Source organism: Trachymyrmex cornetzi, unplaced genomic scaffold, assembly GCF_001594075.2.
Source record: "Trachymyrmex cornetzi isolate Tcor2-1 unplaced genomic scaffold, Tcor1.1 scaffold719, whole genome shotgun sequence".
Lineage (NCBI taxonomy): Eukaryota > Metazoa > Arthropoda > Insecta > Hymenoptera > Formicidae > Trachymyrmex > Trachymyrmex cornetzi.
In genome coordinates this window covers 641,737-654,688 of record NW_017300047.1, presented here as the reverse complement: position 1 = coordinate 654,688, position 12,952 = coordinate 641,737, and positions in this window count along the sequence as shown.

Here is a 12,952-nt window from a genome sequence, read left to right as displayed (position 1 = left end):
CTCTCTCTCTCTCTCTCTCTCTCTCTCTCTCTCTCTCTCTCTCTCTCTCTCTCTCTCTCTCCTTTTTAATTTGAACAGAAAAGAGAGGAAACATGAACTGTATAAGAACATCAGCTGTAAAAAAACAAGCTTAATGTTACAATAATATTTCAATGTTGCTACAGTTTTGTTAAAACATACGCTCTGTGCTCCATTGGCTTGAGAACAGACGCTGCACATTTTTCGTGTCTTTGTGCACTTTGGGTGCATTTTGATTTCTGATAGGTTGAAATTCTTATTCTCTGTTCTCTGTTCTCTGTTCCTTTTATTGTGCGGAGCCCCTTACTGTGTTCGGAGAACGTATTACAATTGTATAAATAAAAAAAATTTGAGCGGCTTTTTTCGTGTGACGCGTACGCCAGCGTATCAACGTCCACTTTTGTGATAAGGAAACTAGATCTATCATATCTATTTTGTAAAATTGTTGATAAAATTGTAGTGTCGAAAATGAATGTGGTGCGTGTCCGTGCTAATAACCAATCCTAGCAGCTCTTATTAGCATGGACGCATCAAGAAAAGAAAAGTTATTTTTTAAAAATAACGATAAGTTATCATTACACGTTGCCCAGTCAAAAAAGTAATCACTTAACCGTTACTATGGGTGCTTTCTATTTGATAACACAAATCGACACATATACTAAGTCGGTCTATCCTTCTTGACATTCAGAGAGTGACAAAGATAGAACGACATTTGTGCCGACTTGTGTCATCAAATAGAAAGCACTTTATATATAGTTACCGATTTTTAAAAGTGACTCGTTACCGTCATCGTTATTTAATTGAAAAGTAACTTATTCAGATCTAAGCTATAGAAATTAGGATATAGTATATCCTAATAGGATTATAAGACATAGAATTATTTAAATAATCTGGATCTGAATATACATCATGTATCATCTGAATTATTGTATAAAATTGCAAAGATTTTTTAGAGTAGAAAAATTCATTGGAAGAATTAATATGTGTTTGTAAACCCTGCCATATTGGCTTCTTTTCATAAATACCTAAGTTTAGATTTCCTTTTGCAATTTGAAGAAAGCAATCAAATAAAAAAATACTTTCGTAAAATTTGTTTTAATATTAGATAAAAAATAAAAATATTAATAAAATTTATGTAAAATTTGCAAAACACAAAAAATTTAAGAAAAAAGATTTTAAAATGCTTAAAATGTAAACAAAAGTACTTTGATTTTTGTTCCATTTATAAATACAGCCAAAATATATTTTTTATACTTACAACTTTATATTAAAAAATTGTAATAGAATATTTTTACACTTAAATATATTTGGACTTAAAACTGTTCTTAAAATGTATAGAATTACGAGGATTATTCAGATCTAAGTTATAGAAATTAGGATATAGTATATCCTAATAGAATTATAAGACAGAATTATTTGAATAATCTGGATCTGAATATACATCATGAATTATCTGAATTATTGTATAAAATTGCAAAGATTGAGTAGGATTATATTAAAACATAAACTTGTCAAATTTTACATTTTTTATTTATAATAAGTAAAGATTGATACTCCATTACATCATCATTTAAATGTCCTCTTGATGGCAACATTAACGATATTTTTCTCGATTATAAGATCGTTATTTCTTGATTTCGAACTATCACACAAATCGTATTTTATCATTTAAATATATCCTCCTATGGCTGTGCGAAAGAATAAAGTTTTACCATGGGGAATCCAAGTATGAAAAAGCGGAATGGAATCATTCTGATCGGTTAGCCTCTATTCTGTTTTCTTTCCGTTATTGTTCCGTTCCGCTGTTTTTTTTCTCCATTGGGACGTACCCTTAAAATTCTTAAGACGATTTTAAATATAATAACAAATTATATCACACATTATAAATATTGATCAAAGATTGCAGATTAAATATACGAAAATTGTGTCATAAATAGGTTCGAAATATAAAAAGTAACGACAAAAGTAATTGTAAAATTCATTACTGTTACCGAAAAAATGTAACTACGTTACCGTTACAATTTATATAAAAAAAGTAACGTCGTTATAAAAAACCAGATTGTTATAAAAAAAAAACGGTAACGGCGTTACAAATAACTATATAAGTAAGTTTACGAACACAAGGTAGGATAGTAAATATATATATATATATAACCTCATTAAATGATTATTTAAAGCGTTAGAATCAAAATCTCGTAAACAATTTTTAATTTGCACAGCTATATTAAAACAGAATTAATTAACTTAAATGCCAATTGCATCGGTTAGATTATATTAGCATTAGGAATGTACATTTTAAAGTTGGTACATTTCTTTATTCATGTACGTATTTATTATTTCGTTTTATTTATATATATTATAATATATTATTTAATTTTAATAATGTATAGTGTTTTAACATATATAGGTGGTGTTTTCCAGCAAAAGACAGTATAACATAATATTGTAATCATTTCATTTTTGTTTAACATTGGCAAACAGGGATATAATAGGTACATCCAGAAGCACGATTGTTCACTGAGCGCTCAGTGAGCTCTTGCATCTGATTGGCATATTCTGTTAGATCTAAAAATATAGACCAAACAGAGAGAGCTCACTAAGCGTTGAGTCGTGCTTCTGGATACACCCAATGGCTGCGTTCAGTAGACTCAACAGTTGAGTAAGCATTCGCTGCTATTGATGTATTCTTCTAGATCTAAAATTTTGATTGGACGATCTAAAAAAATACACTAATAATAGCGAACGCTCACTCAACTCTTGAATCCGTTGATTGCGCCTATAGATTCGCTTGCGTGTTACATTGTGTTATTCGTGTCTCTTGCTGAAATAGCTTCTATAAATAGTACTACATAGTTTTAATATAAATAATAAATATATACACGCGCTTGATAAAGAATTTTATACACCAGTTTTATTAACATTGACCATTTGTTGAGCTTATCACAATTCAATAAATTACTTTATATACATATTATAGCAATGCAAATTCTATTTTTTTAGTTTAATTTTTCTTTTATCTTTTAATTTTAACCTCGGTAATAAATATTTTAAGATTTGGACATCACATTTAGCCAAATTATGGCAGGTAATTTTTAATTACTGTTCATGTCAAGAATCGAATTTATTAAAGCTATTATTAGACTTCATTAATCGTTTAATTGCTACCACTCAAGATGACAAATACTTTTGGCTACAGTGTTCGACATTGATGTAACGGGAGTATCGGTGTGCCATTAAATCAGAGTGAAATTATCGAAGGGGTTCACGATTGAAGCAGCGTCTTGGCACTCTTGGCGCCGTTGGCTTACCGCCAGCGTCGCTTGCCATTGAATTCGCGTGGACCGAAAATAAGTGAGTCGGTACGGTAAACAGGCGGTACAGTGACACGGGTTCGATCTCCTCGCTTGCCTCTTAAAGACCGGTTTAACCGAATAAGCGCGGGGACATTTTGGGATCATTGTTCGGCCTGCATGGCTGTCCTCCTCGTAACTCGCATGAAGACGCCAACGCAACGGCCAGAGATGTAATTGTAGAGGATGCAGCGCATGCACATGTACACACATATACGCTCCGCGCGCTTTGTTTTATATATATCTCTTTATTATATAACATTTTATTTCTAGACGTTGATGTTGCTTGTAATAATGATCATCAAAAGATTATGAGATTAGATGATTCAATCCTTGTGTTCAATGTTGATTTATTTTTAATTATGAAATTAGATGATCCAATCCTTATGTGCGATATCAATTTATTTTTTATTTTACACAGAACGATTTAGCTAAAGTAAGTAAAAATTTAGATAACAGATCTGAAAATAATTTTATTGGATTATCATCATAGAATAATTATCTATGATATTCAAGTTAATTGATGAAATAACACAATTTTTTGCAGTATATATTGCTCATCATGCTTGAGTTTCCTATAATTATTTTTATGCTTTAACAAAATTATTTTTCGATCTGTATATAGATAAATTAGATACTTCGATAAAATTTTGTTCTTTCAGTACAGTTTAAAACGAAATACTTCTCGGTTTAAATTTCTTAGAACAATATTCTCATAGTCTCTCGGTTCTTATTTCGAGACCATATTAAATAATATTTTATGATTCTAATATGGATTTTGTGATTGCAGGTTTATGAGATCTTAACTAGGTTGTACTTAAGACGGTCATAAATATAAGAACCAACTATGAATATCGGCCATAACTTTTTTTTATTGTATAGCACTACCTACTATAGATAATAATAGTACGTAACAAAGGAGAAAATATATTTTAGACGTGTGTGTGTATGTATGCTTGTGTTATATGAAACTCTATTTTGATGTACTGATAATTTTTATATCATACATATAGTATATATATATATATATATATCTTATTTCATACACTGAACCAAAACTGTACGTAAATACAATAAAATATTCATTGAAGTAATAAAAATTGGTCCAATGAATTCCCATAATGATTCAGATTATAAAATTATTACTAGAATTCACTGTAAGAATGAATATGTAGTCATATAAATGAATCCAGTTGTTGTATCAATGAATTAATTACATTAAGTTGGACATTAAGTCGGATATTGATTAACAATTATTCATTGGACTAAAAATGACCAAAATTTTTTTTAGTGTATATTTTATATTAATATTAATATTTTTTTTAAAAGATATGAAGTGGAACAATATATTATACATTTATAATGTATTGTACATATTTGAGAAATGAGAAGATACACCTAAAAATAAAAGCTATACTTGACCTAATGTAAGTCGCAAGTGACTTACAATAAACCATTATACTCTCCTTGGCTTTTACGTTTATCCTCGGTGACATTTGTCGGTGGAAATATAGACAAGTTCTTTAATAGACTGTCTTTGTGACTTAGTATTTCGTATAATGCTTTTGACGTCAGTTCTTCATGATTACTATCATTACTGTATACAATATATATCATCTCTAATAGGTTATTAATCGTAACTGACTTTACTCTAACTTAATATATGCTCTAAAGAATTTTGCCACAGTATTAAAAAATTTAGCTAAATACAGATCTGAAAGTAATTTTGTTGAACCATTAAAATAATCATGTAGAAAACTCAAGCATGATGCATAAAAACCTACAAAGATTTTGTCATTTTAGCAGCCAACTTGAACATCATACATAATTATTTTGATGGTCCAATAAAATTATAGTCAGATTTATTTAACTATATTAGCTAAATTTTTTAATACTTCAGCTAAATCGTTCTTTTTGTATGTATATATCATGAAGGAGGTATGCAAAGTTACACAACCAATCAGTGCAAAAATCACGGGATTATAACGGAATACGTATATAATGTATACATTTTATGTATACGTATACGTTCATATCCTTTTCACAGTGCATACAGTCTCTGAGTTGTTGCATAACTTCTCTCTTATTTCTTCTCGGGAAGACGATCTTCCCTTTCTTATACCAGCGGTGATAATTTATTAGAGTAGTATTGTATGTAACTAAAATTATCGATATTCTACGTGGCGGACGAGTGATCTCAATGCCAGACGACAATCGATCACCTGAGTGGGAGACGCGCGGCCTCCAAGAAAACGAAGGGGAAAAATATCACGCGGAAGACAAGACGATCGCAAGAGGAAGGCGGTGACCGATCGATCACCTGAGCGGCGGCGCGTTCTAGGCTATTGACAAAGTATATGTATGTATACCGCCGGAGCAAATCATCCGCGTCTCCAGCCAGCTTGACGTCAAGCTCGTCGCCACCGCTCCCCGGCCACGGAGGGATTAAAAATACCCCCGACCCCCTACAAGGAGAATAGTCAATGTTGGATAATTGCAGTTTCGATTTGCCCCACATTTGCGCCCCTGTCGCGACGTGTTATCTGAAAAATGCAGAGGTATGAGTAAACGCGGTCATCGATCACGTATCCGAAAAATTCACGCTTCATTCACGCATGTGTTTGCCATCGGATATGTTTGTTTTTCGTTTACGCTTTTGCACCTCGTAGTTTTCCTCCCTTAAAGCTTGTACATTACGCTTTAAACGGAAAAATCGCCAGGGGATGCAAATAAAAATTGAGTTGAAATATTCCAATGAAACAGGATGAGTATATATATATATATGTATATATATACAGTTATGATATAAATAGTAATACCTTAAAAAAAAATTATAGTACTTAAATTTTTTATTAACGCTATTTTAGCTTAATTTGATACAAGTTAAAATCATACTCGGTAAAAAATTTTTCATGCATGAATATGTATAAATATGTATAAACATACATAAATATTCATAAACCTGTATAATCATATATGAAATATGCCCATACATGTTTATATATCCCTCTCTTTTGTAAAATTACTTTTTAACGTAATAGAAATAATAATAGTAATGTGAAAACATTAATTAAAAATAATTAAAAGAGTAATTTGTAAAAAAAATTGCTCATACATAATTATGCATAATTTTATATATAATTATACATATTTTTTACATTTCTTTAAACTTGATTTTTTCTAAAACAAATAGTATGAAAATTATCCATTTAATTATTTTTAATGTTTTCATTATTATTATTATTTCTATTACACTAAAAAGTAATTTTACAAAAGAAAGAATGATGTTTGAACATGTATGGACATATTTCATATAAAATTATGTATGTTAATGAATATTTATACATGCTACGTACGTTTATACATATTTATACATATATTCATGCATGACAAATTTTTTATATTTTTAATCATATCTTTGTTTGAAACATTTCTCTTTCTTTTCGAAATGAAATTCTGTTAAAATTTGCCATGTATAATATGAGATCGTAATATAATAAGAAAATTCATAATAAGAAAATTTTTTAAAACCGTAATATAATAAACCACGCACATACAAATAACTACAAGGGAACCGTTAATTTGCAAAGTGTTAAATTGATTTTAATAAAATTTTGTTTGCGTATAATTGAATTTTAAAAATATCAATCAGAAAAAATAGTTGATTAAAATATCATGATTTTCATAGAGAGAGAAAAATTCTAAAATATTTTAAGGAATCTCTACACGCAAAAACGATTTTGTTAAAGCATAGTACAATATATCCTGAAATCGTATATAGTATCTAAAAATTCAAATAAAAATAGATCCGAAAATAATTTTGTTGGACCATCAAAATAATTAAGTAGGAAACTCAACATAATAAACAATGTTACAAAAAGTTTTACAACATTTTAGGAACTAGTTTTAACATCTTATATAATTTCTTCGATAGTTGAACAAGATTTATTTTTAAATCTGTACGTAGCTAAATCTTTAGATAATCTTTAGATACTTCAGCAAAACCATTCTTTCCATGCAATATTCAAATCTTATTTGGCAGCTTATTTATAACAGCAAAAAGTTATTCGATTAAGATGTTGCACGTCGTCTTCGATCAGGTTACGATGGCAAATTCATCTTCTTCACCGTTGATATCGCGGATGCATCTTTCATCAGGGAAGCAAAAAGCGGATCGAACGTCGGATAAACGCGACCCGCACGTTTAATCGAAGTTAAATAATGCAAGAAAATGTGTCGAGTTTTCGTTTGCGTGTTCGAAAATAGCCGATATCAGGTGCCAGTGATGAATGAGAGCGTTTAGAAGCGAGGCTGCCAGTACGTACCGCGGGATAACGCGAAGCGGATGATGGTGATATTGTGATTAATTGACCCTTGCAACCTTTGCAGCGAACCAGGTCATTTGCAGGGAACCGATATATTGGTGCTCTAGGCTCGACACTAATTCCTCGGACACGATTCTGGGAGAGCATGACAGAGCTTCGGTTGTATGGAATCTGAATAGGATTGATTTCACCGCTTGATTTCTAACGTTTTCGATTGCAATGAGATAGCATTGAATAGTTGATCGTCGAAATGAGAATCGCTTAATTATCGTGAAGTTCCACCTAATGAAACATTTCTCTTTCTTTTCGAAATGAAATTCTGTTAAATTTGTCACGTTGTAATATAATATAAGATCGTAATATAATAAGAAAATTTTTTTAAATCGTAATATAATAAGAAACCACGCATGCACAAATGACTGCAAGGAAACCGTTAACTTGCGAAGTGTTAAATTGATTTTAATAAAACTTTGTATACATATAGTGTTGAATTTTGAAAATATTAGTCGGAGCAAAAAAACGGTTTTAGGAAGTAAAAGTCACCCCTTATAATTAAATCAATTTTTATTATAACTTTTTTGTTTTATCTAAAACTATTCAAACTATTAAAAAAACGTTTTATATAAAAATTTTAATAATAAAATTATTTCTATTCATCCATATCAATAATATTTACAAAAAATTACTTTAAAAATTGATAGTTTCGAAATTATTTTTTAAAAATATTAATGTGAATATATGTATATAAATAAAGGTAATTTTGTAATAAAACTTTTATATAAAACATTTTCTGATAGCTCAACTAGTTTTTGAAATGTAATAAAAACCGCTTTATTTATATGTGATTTCATTCCTTAAAACTGATTTTTTTAAATCATTTATTTGTGTAACCTATTATATACAAAACCTATTACATAAAATTTCATTAAAATAAAAATTTGACGCTTCGCAAGATTTCCTTGTAAAAATTTATAACGAACACTTGATAATGAAACAAGGGTGCGAGACTTAATTGGCGGAGTATAATTAAGCGACATTGTACGGTTGATTGCAAAAAGAAGTACATTTAGGGAATACATCTGAAAATAGTGCGATATTGACGCAAATTGAGTGCTATATCGAGTTATTCGAGCAGGGCATTATATTAATAGACAATAATGATAGGCAGAATTAAACGGAATGTCGTAATACATGCTTGGAAGATATCGATCGCGTCATGTTAAAAAACCAACGCTAGAATTATAATTATCTGTAACGTGGGACGTCGGCTCCTGATGGCAAGGATAATCCTATTTATTATTAGTACGAATGATAGTTTTATCACCCTTCATTTTCGAAAGTCGTACACGAATACCATCCAGTTGTTATTTCATCTCAAAGAAATCAACCATTTGCCCGGATATTTCTGTAAAGAACTGTAATACGACCCGCTTTTCTACTGTTTAATTTTCCTCTATATTTAGTTAATGAAAACAGAGCTCATATTCATGGAGATGCTTTCATTCCTTGATATATTTTTACATTTTCATGAAAAAACGAATATTCTCGTCTCATTTTTCACGTCGACTCTTTTTTACGACCAAACTTTCATCCTCTTTTATATAGATAACATAATGTTATCATATTTAAATTCAAATTATATCAAATTGGACTTATTTTGGTAATTCCATTTGAGTTATTTTTCATCGTTCCTGTAGGTCTGTTCCAACTAAATTTGTCATTAATTTAACTAAAACAGAGTTTATTTGTCGTTAATTTAATTAAAAGTTTTAGTTAAATTACATTATTTAGCTACATTGTTTTAGTTATATTGTTTTAGTCTAAAACAATGTAACTCAAGAAATGTATTATGTTAATTTAAATCAAATTTAATTTATTAATTATTTAGTGCATAGGCGTTCATTTGTGAAACGCTGTTATTTTTAAACTAAGCAATTCAATCATAGGAATGGATTGATTTGATGTGATTGTTCTTTTTAACCACATATTTTGTATTAAAATATTAAAATATGGGTATGGGAATAAGTTTCCGCCCTTTTTGAAAAAAAAAAAGATGTGTTTATTTAAACAAATCTATATAAGTGAATTTATTCAAAATGCTCCTTCGGAAGCGACAACTTTCTCCCACTTTTCTGGTAATAAATGGATTCCTCGAATGAAAAAATCTGGTTCTTTTGAAGCGATCCATTCATCAAGCCATTTTTTGATATCTTCATAAGAATTGAATCCTTCTCCAGAAAGGACCGACTGCATGGATCGGAACAAATGGAAATCTGAAGGAGCAATGTCCGGTGAATACGGCGGGTTTTTTTTAAGTATTTCTTGACCGGTTTTGCAACGTGTGGCCTAGCGTTGTCATGTAACAGAATCAGCTTGTTGTGCCTATTGTCCCATTCCGGTCGTTTTTCTTTCAAAGCTTGGTTCAAAACGTATCAGTTGTAGTCGATAACGATCGCCAGTGATGGTTTCGGACGGTTTGAGCAGCTCATAATATATAACACCTCTTTGATCCCATCAGATGCACAACATAATCTTCGAAGCATGGATATTTCGTTTTGGCGTTGATGGACCTGGTTCACCTGGTATCACCCATGCTTTCAAGCGTTTAGGGTTATCGTAGTAGATCCATTTTTCATCGCCAGTTACGATACGATGTAGAAAACCCTTCCTTTGTTGTCGTTGACGAAGCATCTCGCAGATGACCAAACGTCTTTCCATGTCTCTCTCTTTCAATTTGTATGGCACCCCATTTCCTTCTTTTTGCACCATTCCCATTGCGTGTAGACGTTTTCCAACAGTGGATCTATCAAAATTTAACTCTTTTCATGAATCTTCTTCGAGTAATGCTTGCAATTCTGCATCTTGAAATTTTTTCGGTGCACCTTTGCGTTCTTTGTCATGCAGCACTTTTCTTTAAAATAAAATAATGGAGTAAAACTTCCCGCAAATGTTGCTTTTTTGGAATAAATTCCGACATCTTCAACGCAAAAAAAGTTACTCTTTTTTACGCTTCGAACGAATGCCAACTATTGGGCTCAAAAGTTTGAACACAAACCTTTCAAACACATGTGTTGCCGTTCTATCAAACACACAAGCAATGCTACTAACGATATCTTTGTACAATGGGCGGAAACTTATTCCCATACATGATAACATTTTGACACACTTGGAAGTTACAAATTACAAAATGTTATTTAATTTTTAACTAAGGAATAGATTTAAACAAATATTAAATTGAAAAGAAACGGACAATTAAGAGCTTTAATACGCGGTAATTAGTGCGATTGTATTTTCAAATATATTTCAACATATGTTTCACATCTTACATAATTATAACAACCGAACATGGAGACTTTCCATGCTATACTCTGATACTGTCTTTGTATGGCTACCTGATGGTTTATCAAGAATTGTAAATTATGCAAGACTGCTGAAGATGGCTCGAATTGAGCCGAAACGTTCGGTCGTTATAATTATGTAAGATGTGAAACATATGTTGTTTGAAAATATAATCGCACTGCGTATCAAGGCTCTTAATTGTCCGTTTTTTCAATTTAATATTTGTTTAATATCTGAAGAACTTAACTTTGATTTTTATTTGTTACCCGGGAAAAAATGTTATACATATAAATGGACATTATATATAATTGTATATAAAATGTCAATTTTTTATACAATTTTATATAATTATATATGAAACATTTTTTTCCCGGGTAGAATAAATTTAAATTTGATTCTTTGATATTTAACAGCGTAGACGAATCAAGAAAATTAACACATGTTATGATAAAATTACGATATAAAGACTAAACATCGTGATATACAGGGTGTATATCCCGTAAGTTTTTGCTAACCGCTTTTATATAGATAGAACGGATTAAACTGAATCGAAAAGTTCTGTACCATTTTGCAATTTTCGCAATGATTAACGAAATATTAATTACTAAAAGTTACTAAATATTAATTTTCAATAATTATTTACTCAAATACTATCAACTTTACAGAAAAATAGCGAAAGACAAAAATTATTTATTTTTTTCTGATAAAGTTCTGAGAATTTTTTCAGAATTTTTTAATACCGTATATTTTTATGTTGATAAAAATAAGAAAATACAATACTAAAAAGTTGATAAAAAATTCTTAGAGTTCTATGAGAAGAAAATAAATGATCTTTGTCTCTTGCAGTTTTCCTGTAAAGTTGATAGTATTTGAGTAAAAAATTATTCAAGACCAATATTCGGCAATTTTTAGTAATTAATATCTTGTTAACTATTGCGAAAATTGCAAAATGATAGAGGACTTTTCGACTCAATTTAGGCCCAGTTTCACAACCGACGGTTAACTCTTAACCGAGGTTCAACTTATTTCTCATCTTTTTCCAATTCTAGAATTGAAAAGAGATAATGAATAAGTTGAACCTCGGTTAAAAGTTAACCGTCAGTTGTGAAACTGGGCCTTAGTCCGCTGTATCTATACAAAAACGGTTGGCAAAAATTTACGGAACACCCTGTATAATACATATGCTAATGATCACAATGCAGCAGATAAGCGCCTATATCACGTGGTAACCGCGTATTATATCGGACGTACATTATTATGTGACATGATTAAACATCGCCGATTTTGTCCTGTTTTCAGCGGGAGGTAATCAATAAATAGACACGTATAACATATCCGTCCGTCCGATATATATCAGTCAAGTATACTTAATGGCGTTACTACATTTACCGGACATAGCATAATTGAATTGCCCTAAATTCATACTCACGTTGAGATTTTACTCACGGAATCCACTCGTAATATATTTCTTCCTTTTAATCAGAACACGTAGGTACGTAAAACATATCCGAAAAGGGTTAATATTTGAATAGGTATTCAATTTCAGTGTAAAAAGTAAAACAGATGAAATCTCCTCTAGCGGAAAATAATTGAACGAATCAAATATTCATGGCGCGTACGCGAAGAGGGCAATATTCCAGCGACGATTGGTGACATCGTCCTAAAATACAATATTTCTCCTCACCGAGAATGACGTTGGACCGATATAATTTAGTGCCCGTCTCAGGAGGATCACCCACGCGTGACGTCGTGTCCATAATTATTACCCAGCTGGGTGATACGAAGGGAACGTATATTCGATTCGGGTCCATCTTCGAGATTCTAGACATCGGGCATCTCGAAAGAGAACGAGACACCAGATAGAATCTGTGACGAATGTCAAGGATCAATGGGACCGTTCCGGTGGTGACCGTAAGGGTC